Source organism: Gorilla gorilla, chromosome 10, assembly GCF_029281585.2.
Source record: "Gorilla gorilla gorilla isolate KB3781 chromosome 10, NHGRI_mGorGor1-v2.1_pri, whole genome shotgun sequence".
Classification (NCBI taxonomy): Eukaryota; Metazoa; Chordata; class Mammalia; order Primates; family Hominidae; genus Gorilla; species Gorilla gorilla.
Genome location: NC_073234.2, coordinates 78,585,449 through 78,595,855, shown reverse-complemented (window position 1 = coordinate 78,595,855; position 10,407 = coordinate 78,585,449). Strand labels below are relative to the sequence as shown.

General features: G+C 40.6%; 1 long non-coding RNA gene across 1 annotated transcript in view; it reads left to right on the top strand.

Moving 5' to 3' along the window:
• Positions 1-614: 614 nt before the first annotated feature.
• LOC134756571 (uncharacterized) overlaps positions 615-10,407 on the top strand; it is a 49,764-nt gene continuing 39,971 nt past the window's right edge. Inside the window, exon 1 of the long non-coding RNA XR_010129359.1 lies at positions 615-850. This is a non-coding gene — a long non-coding RNA (uncharacterized lncRNA). The remainder of the gene's footprint in view (positions 851-10,407) is intronic.

The window sequence follows — 10,407 nt, the reverse complement described above, 5'->3', positions numbered from 1 at the left end:
TTCTATTACTGTGGTATATCACTTCTTTCCCTTTGTGCACCCTACTTAAAATTTCAGCTCACTCAGAAGATACAGGAGCTGACTGTCCCTGTGGCTGTGCTGTATCGGAACACTGCCTACCTTAAGGAAAGAACTTTGGAGGTCTCAGGCTTTGAATTTTATTTCCTGTAGTTTTTTCTCTCTGAAATCTTACATAGGCTTTTCCTGAGTAAGGGTCATTTTCACTTAGCTTTTTGATGGTATAATGGACTGAATGTTTGTATGCCCCCTCTAAGTTCAAATGTTGAAGGCCAAACCCTCCTTGTGGCTGTACTTGGAGATGGGGGCCTCTTAGGAAGCAATTAAGGTTGGATGAGGTCCTAAGGGTGGGGCCCTGATAGGATTAGTGTCTGTATAAAAAGAGACACCTGAGAGCTTCGCCCTGCTAGGATTAGCGTCTGTATAAAGAGAGACACCTGAGAGCTTCGCCCTGATAGGATTAGCGTCTGTATAAAGAGAGACACCTGAGAGCTTCGCCCTGATAGGATTAGCGTCTGTATAAAGAGAGACACCTGAGAGCTTCGCCCTGATAGGATTAGCGTCTGTATAAAAAGAGACACCTGAGAGCTTTGCCTACACTCTTCCCCACTTAGGGAAGACCATGTGACTATACAACAGGAAGGTAGTTGTTTACAAGCCAGGAAGAGAGCCCTCACTAGAAACCAAATTGGCTGGCACCTTGATCATGGACTCCTGGGCTCCAGAACTGTAAGAAAATTTGCGTTGTGGAAGCCACCCAGCCCATGATATTTCGTTATGGCAGCCTGAGCAGAGGTGGTAGCTATGTGGACAGTTTTTGGACTTCTCTATTGTAAGTACCTGAGGGAAATGTGTGTATGTTGAGGGTGGTGTTTAGGGATGCAGTATAAAAATATTTTACAAAGTACTTCCCTTTCTTTCTTGCTTTAGCTGAGAACAGTGTTTCTCCTGAGGATACCACTTAGTCACAGTCCCCAAAGGCTGTTCATTCTTTCATTAATCATTTATCTAGGGCTCAGAGGCTTGTGGATATTTTCTTAGCCTCCCACTGCTATCTCTTGCCAATAAACACTTGCCCTATGCGAAGTTCATGAGACGTGGCCATGTAACACCCAACTTGTCTTTCCTATTGGTTATTTCCTATTCTGGTCGCTCTTTCTTCCTCATGAAGAGCTTTAGTATCTCTGAATCCCAGTCTCCTACTGCTGCTATCACCACAGGCAGCTTACTTGAGAATGACCCTTCCGGCAACTCAGGCTGAAAGCGTCTGGGCCTCTTCAAATTTTAGTATTATTCATTTCCATTTTATATCAACATCCCATGTGGATAGTCATAATCTGTGCCTAACTCCTGACCTGAAAAATGCATCACCACTGAAATGTAAAAACTAATGTCAATCTTTGGCTATGCTTTTCTATTCATCCAGCTTTTTTCTTTTTTCTTTTTTTTCCTTTCACTTCACCTTTTCTTTTACCTCGTAAAACCTCCAGACTTTGGACCGCATTCATTTCTGTCTAAATATCTCCCTTTTGGCCTATTATTATGTAGGCTAGACTCTGGCATGTCACCTCAGGCCCTCCTGCCAGCATCTTTAACTACTGGCCATCACCACTTTTCTCTCACCAATATCCAGCCAATTCTTAGACTTGGATATATCCAACCACTCCTGCCTCTGGGGCTGGCCCTGCCCTGTGACAATTTTGCTAGTTGATGCTGTTGTACCTGAGCGTGTTAGAAAAATGCCACACTTTGAGACGAATTAATAGTCCTTTATTAGCCGGCGACCGAGAGACGGCTAATGCTCAAAATTCTCTCGACCCCGAGGAAGGAAGGGGCTTGACTAACTTTTATACCTTGGTTTAGGAAGGAGGCGGCGGTGGGGGGTGGGGGGGCGGTGTGGGGAGGAGGGTCTAGTTAAAACAATTTTACAGAAGTAAAGTAGTAAAAAAGTTAAAAGGATAAATGGTTACAGGAAAGTAAACAGTTCCAGGTGCAGGGGCTTTAAGACTATTACAAGGTGATAGACTCGGGGCTTTGGGCGTTATCAATCGGACGAATTCCTGGGAACTGCGGATATAGCTCGCCACAGTATCTTATCAGTTAATTGCATTCTTGGATGTGCTGGGAGTCAGCTTGCACAAGTTAAGTCCTTGAGGAAGGGGCTGCCAGTGAAAGAGCCAAGATGGAGTCTGTCTGGCTCTGTTAGCTAAGGGAGTGTCAATTCAGGTGGAAACAAGGCTAGGTGATTAAAGGAAAGGGAGAGTCTAAAAATAGAGTTAGTAAAAACCAGGTTGGGCACTACAATGCTCCCCAATTCCAGAGTCTCCATTGTAGGCTGCACCTTTAAGAGCAATGGACTTCATTAATAGGGAGCTGAGTTAATCATACTCTTCTGTTAAAGCCATGTTAACATTGTTTGTCCTTGCAAAGCACTTCTAGTCAGTTTGCTCTCTAATTTATTTATTCATTTCCCTTTTACCCACGCCTTCCACTCTTGTTCCACTGCTCCTAATAAGCAGCCATTTTATTGTATATATTTTTAAATTTGAATGTAGTTTTACAATATGTGTATAGTTTTATGGCCATTTAAATTCACGTAACATTAGTTATTGCATTCTTATTCTCACTTTTTTCACCAAGCACTATATTTTCAAGATTACTTTTTGTAGCTCTGTGAATCTGTATTTCTAAGGTGTTGTTTCTGTTAGCTGCACAATCATTTAGTTTCCATCGAAAACATTTCACCTGTCCTTTCTCCCAGTGATGGACACTCAGGTTGCCTGTAACTTTTTGACACCACAAACAATAATGTATGTCCTCATCATGTATCTCCTAATGGACATAAGTTATAATTTTACTGGGATATAATTTTTTATTATCATTGTATAATGTTACTAAATATATATGTTATCATTATTTCATAAGGAATGTACCACATAACAATGTTTTGGTTAATGATGGACAACGTATATAATGGTGGTCCCATAAGATGATGATGGAGCTGAAAAATTCATATGGCTTAGTCTGGATAATCTTGACCCTGTGTAGGCCTAGGCTAATGTGTGTGTTTGTGTTTTAGTTTTTAACAAACAAGTTAAAAATTTTTAAATTGTAAAAAGCATATGGAATAAGGATATAAAGAAAAAATATTTGTGTACAGTTGCACAATGATTGTTTTAAGTATTATAAGAGTCAAAAAGTTAAAAAAAATTAAAGTTTATTCAGTAAAAAAGTTACACTAGGCTAAAGTTAATTTATGATTGAAGAAAGAAAAATATTTTAAAATACATTTAGTGTAGCCTAACTCTACAGTGTTTATAAAGTCTACAGCAGTATACAGTAATGACGTAGGCCTTCATATTCACTCACCACTCATTCACTGACACCCAGAACGACTTCCAGTCCTGAAACCTCCATTCATGGAAAGTACCTTATACAGGTGTATTACTTTGTATCTTTTGTACCATATATTTACTGTAGGTTTTTAATGTTTAGGTATATTTATATACGCAGATACCACTGTGTTCCAATTGTCTACAGTATTCAGTATAGTAACCAGCTGTACATGTTTGTAATCTAAGAGCAATAGGCTGTACTACACAGCCTAGGTGTGTAGTAGGCTGTATCATCTAGGTTTCTGTAGTTACACTTTATGATGTGCACACAATGAGATTGCCTAACAACGCATTTCTCAGTACATATCCTCATGGTTAAGCAACACGTGACCTACTTTCACTAATGATGAACTAGGATGGTGTGCTAGTGGATTGAAATCCATTGGTGTAGTGTGATTATTCAGGAATTGGAAATGAATAAGGGGAATGATAAATATAAAGATAATTGAATTGTTGTTATAAATTGCATTGATAATCTGTAGATGGATAAAGAAAAGCTGAGGTCAATTAGAAAACAATTGAAAACTAAATAACAGCTGGTCTCTTTGGAAACTTACAATGAATTTACTGACTTGATGGTACTCTGTTGGGATATGCAATATAACATTCTGATACGGGCTTCAGGGGATGATGCAAACTTGCTACAAGGGCAAAAAATGATGGCCCACATGAATGAGGCTGAAATTCCCAAATTGCTATGACATACATTAGTAAAAGATATTACAGTAAAGGATTGAGAACAGTGGACAGGCTGGACATATAATATTGTATATATAAGCCCAGAAGACACATCAGAAGGTTATGTTTTATAGGGAGGCACAGAGGACACATCATTCACCATGGCCATCAGGAATAAGCTGATGAAAGAGCCACCAGCCAGGAGGTTCAGTGACAGTTCTCTGTAAGCCAGTGCTGTAGGTAGGAGAGGCTATCACAGAAAGTTTCTCATGGGTAGCATTGGAAATGATAGTTCTCTGAAGCACAGAGGCCAGATGGTGGTGCTTAACGGCCAGAAATGAGGGGTCATGATTATCAACACAATCAACAAGCTTGAAGTAACAGCCTAGGGAGTTTGACCAGTTGAGAATGATGGAGACTATTATCATCATTAGATGTGAGCACATAGAGCCCCCGCAGTGGTCCCCATGCTTTGCTGTACCATCTTGGTAATTTTAAAAGTCTCTTTATGGTACTGTGACCAGCTGAGATTGGAACTGCCATCCAGGTGGGATGCCCCAAGACTAGACCAAGACCCTCGTGAGTTTGGGTTCTCATTTCTCCCTTTTGACCCACTAAACTGCATGGGGAGTCAACCATATGCCAAGGCTTTGTTAACATCATCATGATGTGCCATAATATAGTCCAAATAGATCTAAACCATCTGGATACCCCAGAAATCATCATACCAATCCATTACATCGGTGACATCCTGCTGATCCGGCAGGATGAACAAGAGGTAGCTAACATGCTAAAGGCCTTGGCAAAACACATATGTGATAATCCTTAAGAAGATTTAGGGACCTGTGACTTAAAATAATTAGGGGTTCAGTGGTAAAGATCAAGCTGGGACACCCCCTCCAAAGTAAAAGACAAAATGTTTTATTGTGCATCTTTGCCTACAAAGAAGAAATCATAGTGTCTAGGAAATCTCTTTGAATTGCAGAGGCAACATATCCTACACCTAGGAATACTGTTTCACCCCATATTGTTGATGATATGGAAGACTGTCAGATTTGAGTGGGGCTTGGAGCTGATAAGAACTTTTCAACAGGTCAAGCCTATGGTGAAAGTAGCCTGGACACTTAAACGATATGGTTGGTAGACCCTATGATGTTGGCGATGTCAATGGTGGAAAAAGATGTAATACGGAATTTCTCCCAGTGGAGGAATGTCAAATCAGGCCCCTTAGGTTTTGGAGTAGTGTTGCCATCTGCAGCATAGAATTAATTGCCTTCTGAAAAATAGCTGTTGGTATGCTACTGGACCCCAAATAATCAAGAGATGGAGCACTTGATTATGGGCCCCCGCTTATTATGCATTTTGAACTGGCCATCATGATCTGGATTCTGCTGGTCCTACCAGATTAAAAACTCAGATGGGCCCAGTGTCAATTCATTTTAAATTTAAAATAGGAAACCGGGGACTAGACATGAACAGGATAGAAGATAAAAGCAGGTTGAATGGGTGGTTAACCCATCCCTCTATGCTGTTCATCATATTGGCACCATCACCCCTCCCCAATTTTATATATGGGAGGTCTTACGTGACCCGCTGAAGGTAAAGGAGAAAGCGTGGGCGTGCTTTATGAACAGGTGGCTTCATACGAGTGTAAGCTGGGTGTGGATAGCAGCTGAATTACTGCTCCACTCAGGATGGTCTTGAAAGACAGTAGTGAAGGAAAATATTCCTAGTGGACAGAGTTTTGGGTGGTTTATTAGGTTATCCAGTTTGTGTGGAAGGAGGTTATGCTATACAAGGACTCATGGGCAATGATGAGCTGGTCAGAGATGGAAGGAAAGAAGATGTGAAGATTAGTGACAAGATCTGGGAGAGAGACATAGAGTTAGACATATGGGAGTAGGCACAAAGTTTAAGGATCTTTCTGTCATACACTAACATGCCCCAAACATGGAATCCACCATGGACGAGCCACTAAACAACGAAGTAGACAAAATGGCTTGGCCATTTCATATTAGCCAGCTTTCATCAGTGGCCACCCTAGGGCTAACATGATGAGCACATGAATGAAGTGGTCACGTTAGCAGGGATGGAGGCTCTTTGTAGGCTCTATTTGAGTTCCTACCTACCAAGCCTCATCTGCTGCCTCTGAAGCTCTGACCAGCTAACAGTAGAAAGCAAACTGAGCCCCTCATAAGACACAATTCCTCTTTCATAGGTGTTACTCCCTGATGAACGTTTGTACTCTCTACTCCTTTTCAGTCTCTGCTTCCCAGAGAACATCACCTGGGACAACACATATGTCCCGAGAAGACATTATCTGCTGCGTTTTTCCCAAAAACATGTGATATTTCTAAAACCACTGTCTGACCCTTGTACCCCTCTTTCCCTAGCATTTGATCTTGCCTCTAATTTCACAAACAATTAAAATGTCCCACTGCATTCCATCCTCAAAACTAAAAATATTATGGATCCTCCTCATTTACTTTTCTTCAACCTCAGAAGTAAAAATGCTCTTTATCCCATTCAATACTAGTGACTTCCTTTGTGTCCTCTCTTGTTCAATTATTTTCCTCTTAATAATGTTCCCCATAAGACAGGAAATGCAAATGTCTCTTCTTAAAACAAACGTGATAACAATAAATATTTTCCATTACCTGCACCCTTTTCAACATCATAGCTGAAGTTCATGAAAACTCAGTGTACTCTTGGTGTCTCCATTTGTTTATCTTCAGCTTTCATCTATTATGGTTTTAGTGATTTTTTTTGGTCTGAACAAAATAATTCTCCACACAACTATTTTATATTTATTTATATTTATTCTAATGAGACCAGAGGTTCTTTGTGTTAAATATTTGATTTGTAAATCAATCAGTGGAAAATTTTTGATGAAATCTAAACGCAAACTTCTAAGCACTTGGAAAGAATTAATCTGTCCTCTAGTTAGGGGAGGGAAGTCCAAGGCTGGAGATGTAGATCCAGATAGAGGGGTGGGCGTATGGCATAGATATTCTTCTTGTGCTACTTCCACAGATATCCTTCTTTTCTCCATGAAGAAGGGAAGTCTTTAGTATTCTCCAAGTCCCTGTAGTAAGAGTGGAGGTCTAATGGTGGGGTGGGGTGGGGTGAGGCAACAAAAGGAAGAAGGGTTATGTGAATAGTCTGACCCATAATATTGACAGATATCACCTCTTTCCCCTACCTCCCTCCTCTCCAAATAATTTCCATTCACTGACATTGACCTCAAGTACATATTGATTTGAGGACTTGACACTAAGGCACACATAACCAATTGGCTTAACCTTCTGTAAAACTCCATAGGTCTTTCTGTTATTAAGATTCAGATGCTTTTTTAAATTCAGGTGAGCTTCCTATAGTCTCCTTGCTTGATGGCCTTAGGGACTTAGCAGCCTCCTTTCTTTTCTTCTTCTCTTAAAAATGTAACCTTTATTACCTCCCTCTCCCCCTTATTACAAAAGTGATACTTGTTCACTGGAGAAAAATCAGAAACTACAGAGAAACCAAAAATTAAATTATTTATAACCCTATATTCATTTTGGTCTAAGTATTTTCCAGCATTTCATTATGCTGGCTATCTGTCTGTGAATGTCATGTATGTACATAAGTTTATTGCATTAGGCCGTGACAGAAATGAACCCACATGCACATACAGATGCACACTAAAAAAATGACCACAGTTGTTTTATAACTTTTTTTTGCTTTTCAGAAAAATGTTCATTTCATTTTTAATAGCTGCCTGAGTTTTATTTTTAATAGCTGCCTGAGTTTTATTTTTAATAGCTGCCTGAGTTTTATTTTTAATAGCTGCCTGAGTTTTATTATATGTTATACCATGATTAACTTTGGTAAGTGACTATTCTGGACACTTTTTAGGTTTTTAGTTTTCTTTTTTTTCCCGTCATATTAACACTGCTGTGAAAAACCGTATTATATTCAAATCTTCGTGCTCATTGTCAATTTCACTTCCTACAAGTGTAATTATGGGTCAAATCATATGCATGTTTCTGATATATTTTGTTGTACTTACTTCTGAAAGACTTAAACAAATTTTTACTCTTACTTGAACTTTGAGAACCCTTGCTAACAGTAGCTAATCATCATTAAGAAATATCTGCCCAGTGTGCTAAGCCACAAACGGTATCTCCTTCTTTCTTTCCTTTTTTTTTTTTTTTGAGACAGAGTCTTGCTCTTTCACCCGGGCTGGATTGCAGTGGCACAATCTCGGCTCACTGTAACCTCTGCCTCCCAGGCCCAAGCAATTCTCATGCCTCAGCCTACCTAGTAGCTGGGATTATAGGTGTGCACCACCACACCCAACTAATTTTTTGTATTTTTAGTAGAGATGGGGTTTTACCATGTTAGCCAGGCTGGTCTCAAACTCCTGGTCTTATGTTGATCTGCCTGCCTAGGCCTCTCAAAGTGTTGGGATTACAGGCGTGAGCCACTGCGCCCGGTCAGGTATCACCTTTTCTTCATTAAAGCTCTGGGCACCTGTATCTTGTGGAGATCAAATTCCTACAAACAGCTGCAGAGTAGAAGGCAGCCAATCTTCCTTATATACCCATGCCTTACTGGGCACTGTGCTTGGTTCTGGGACTTCTGAAATAAATACGGCACAATTCAGTCTCTACCCTGCATTGGAGTTTTGGGGAGCTGGGGGTAGGGGGTTATAGAGAGACCAGTAAATGCATCATTACAATACAGGGAGTTAAGTGTAATAGTGTGGGAATGCTGTGGGAATACTCAGTCGGGGAGTGAGCCGAGTCATGAGTGTTAAGTCTGAATTAAGACTAATCAAGATTGGGAGTTAACCTGGCATAAAAATGGGTTTTCAGACAGGGATACAGCTTGTACCAATGCAAGGAAGTATGGAGTATGCAGTGGCCCAGTTGGGAACAGCAAGGCCTGGTTTGACTGCAGCAGCCTGTGTAAGTTGGGGGGAACAGCAGTGAATGATCCTAGAAAGCAGCAGGAGTTGTATTATTAAGAAGTTGGCTGTTAGCATTTAGTATTCTTGTGGGTGTTAAGAAGTGCTAGAAGATATTAAGCGGAAAGTCACATGATCCCATGTGCATTTTGGAGAAGTCACTGGTGCAGTGTGGAGGGTCAGTTGGAGGGGCTCTGGACTGGAAATAGGGGGGCTAGCTAGGAGTCTAGTGCATCAATCCATGCCAGAGATGAGGACTGCAGGGGCTCACACAGGAGGAGAGGACACGAGGGTGAATTTAAAAGATAATACGGGAGAATGGTAACAGCATTTGGGCTACTTGGACTGTTGAGTATAAGAGAGATAGAATGTCCTGGCTTGGGTCATCTGGCTGAATAGTGGGGGCATTACAGCCATAGATTCCTTTTGGTTCAACAGTCCAATCCTTTCCTGTCTTACGGTGCCACATTATATGAATATATTATGCTGCTTTGTCACATGCTGTAAGAAAAGTAACTGCTATGGAGTTGAGAAGGTAGGAGAAAGTTGAGTAGAATGCTCAAAAATATAAGAGTCAGAAATTATTATAAGATCAGTCAGGCAGGAGATATAATGGTAAAGGGCGACAGGGCAAGACTTCATCTCGAAAAAAAATACTATAAAACCAAAGGTAAGAAATTATTAAGAACTTTTAGTAGAGACAGGGTTTCACCATGTTGACCAGGATGGTCTTGATCTCTTGACCTCATGATCCGCCCGCCTCCACCTCCCAAAGTCCTGGGATTAGAGGCGTGAGCCACCGCGTGGTGGTGGGCACCTGTAGTCCTAGCTGCTTGGGAGGCTGAGGCAGGAAAATCGCTTGAACCTGGGAGGCGAAGGTTGCAGTGAGCGGAGATCACGCCACTGCACTCCAGCCTGCTGACAGAGCAAGACTCCATCTCAAAAAAAAAAAAAAAGAAATCGTTAAGTATTTGCACAAGGTGAATAAGAATTTGTTAATAAAGGCTTGAAATACCAAATTGGAAGCTAACCCTGAATATATAAAGGGAGAAATTTGGGACAATGAAGCATAGAAATATTGAGACCTTGTAACAAGTGGGGGTAGAGTCTGAAAATATTAGAAGAGTCAAAAAAGTTTATATCACAAATGAGAAATCTCCAATCTGAAGCTTAGATATGGCCTTTAACTAAATTACACCTGGCTCAAGCATAGGGACGATATCCCCACAAATGCCTACAGGTGTGAAAAAACATCATCGTTTGAGTATTTAGGGGCAATATCCTAAAAGACCACAAGGTGGTAATGTAATTTCACGTCTGTTTTTTAGTCTTTAAATTCATGTTGCTTTCACTCTGATAGTGCCCTCT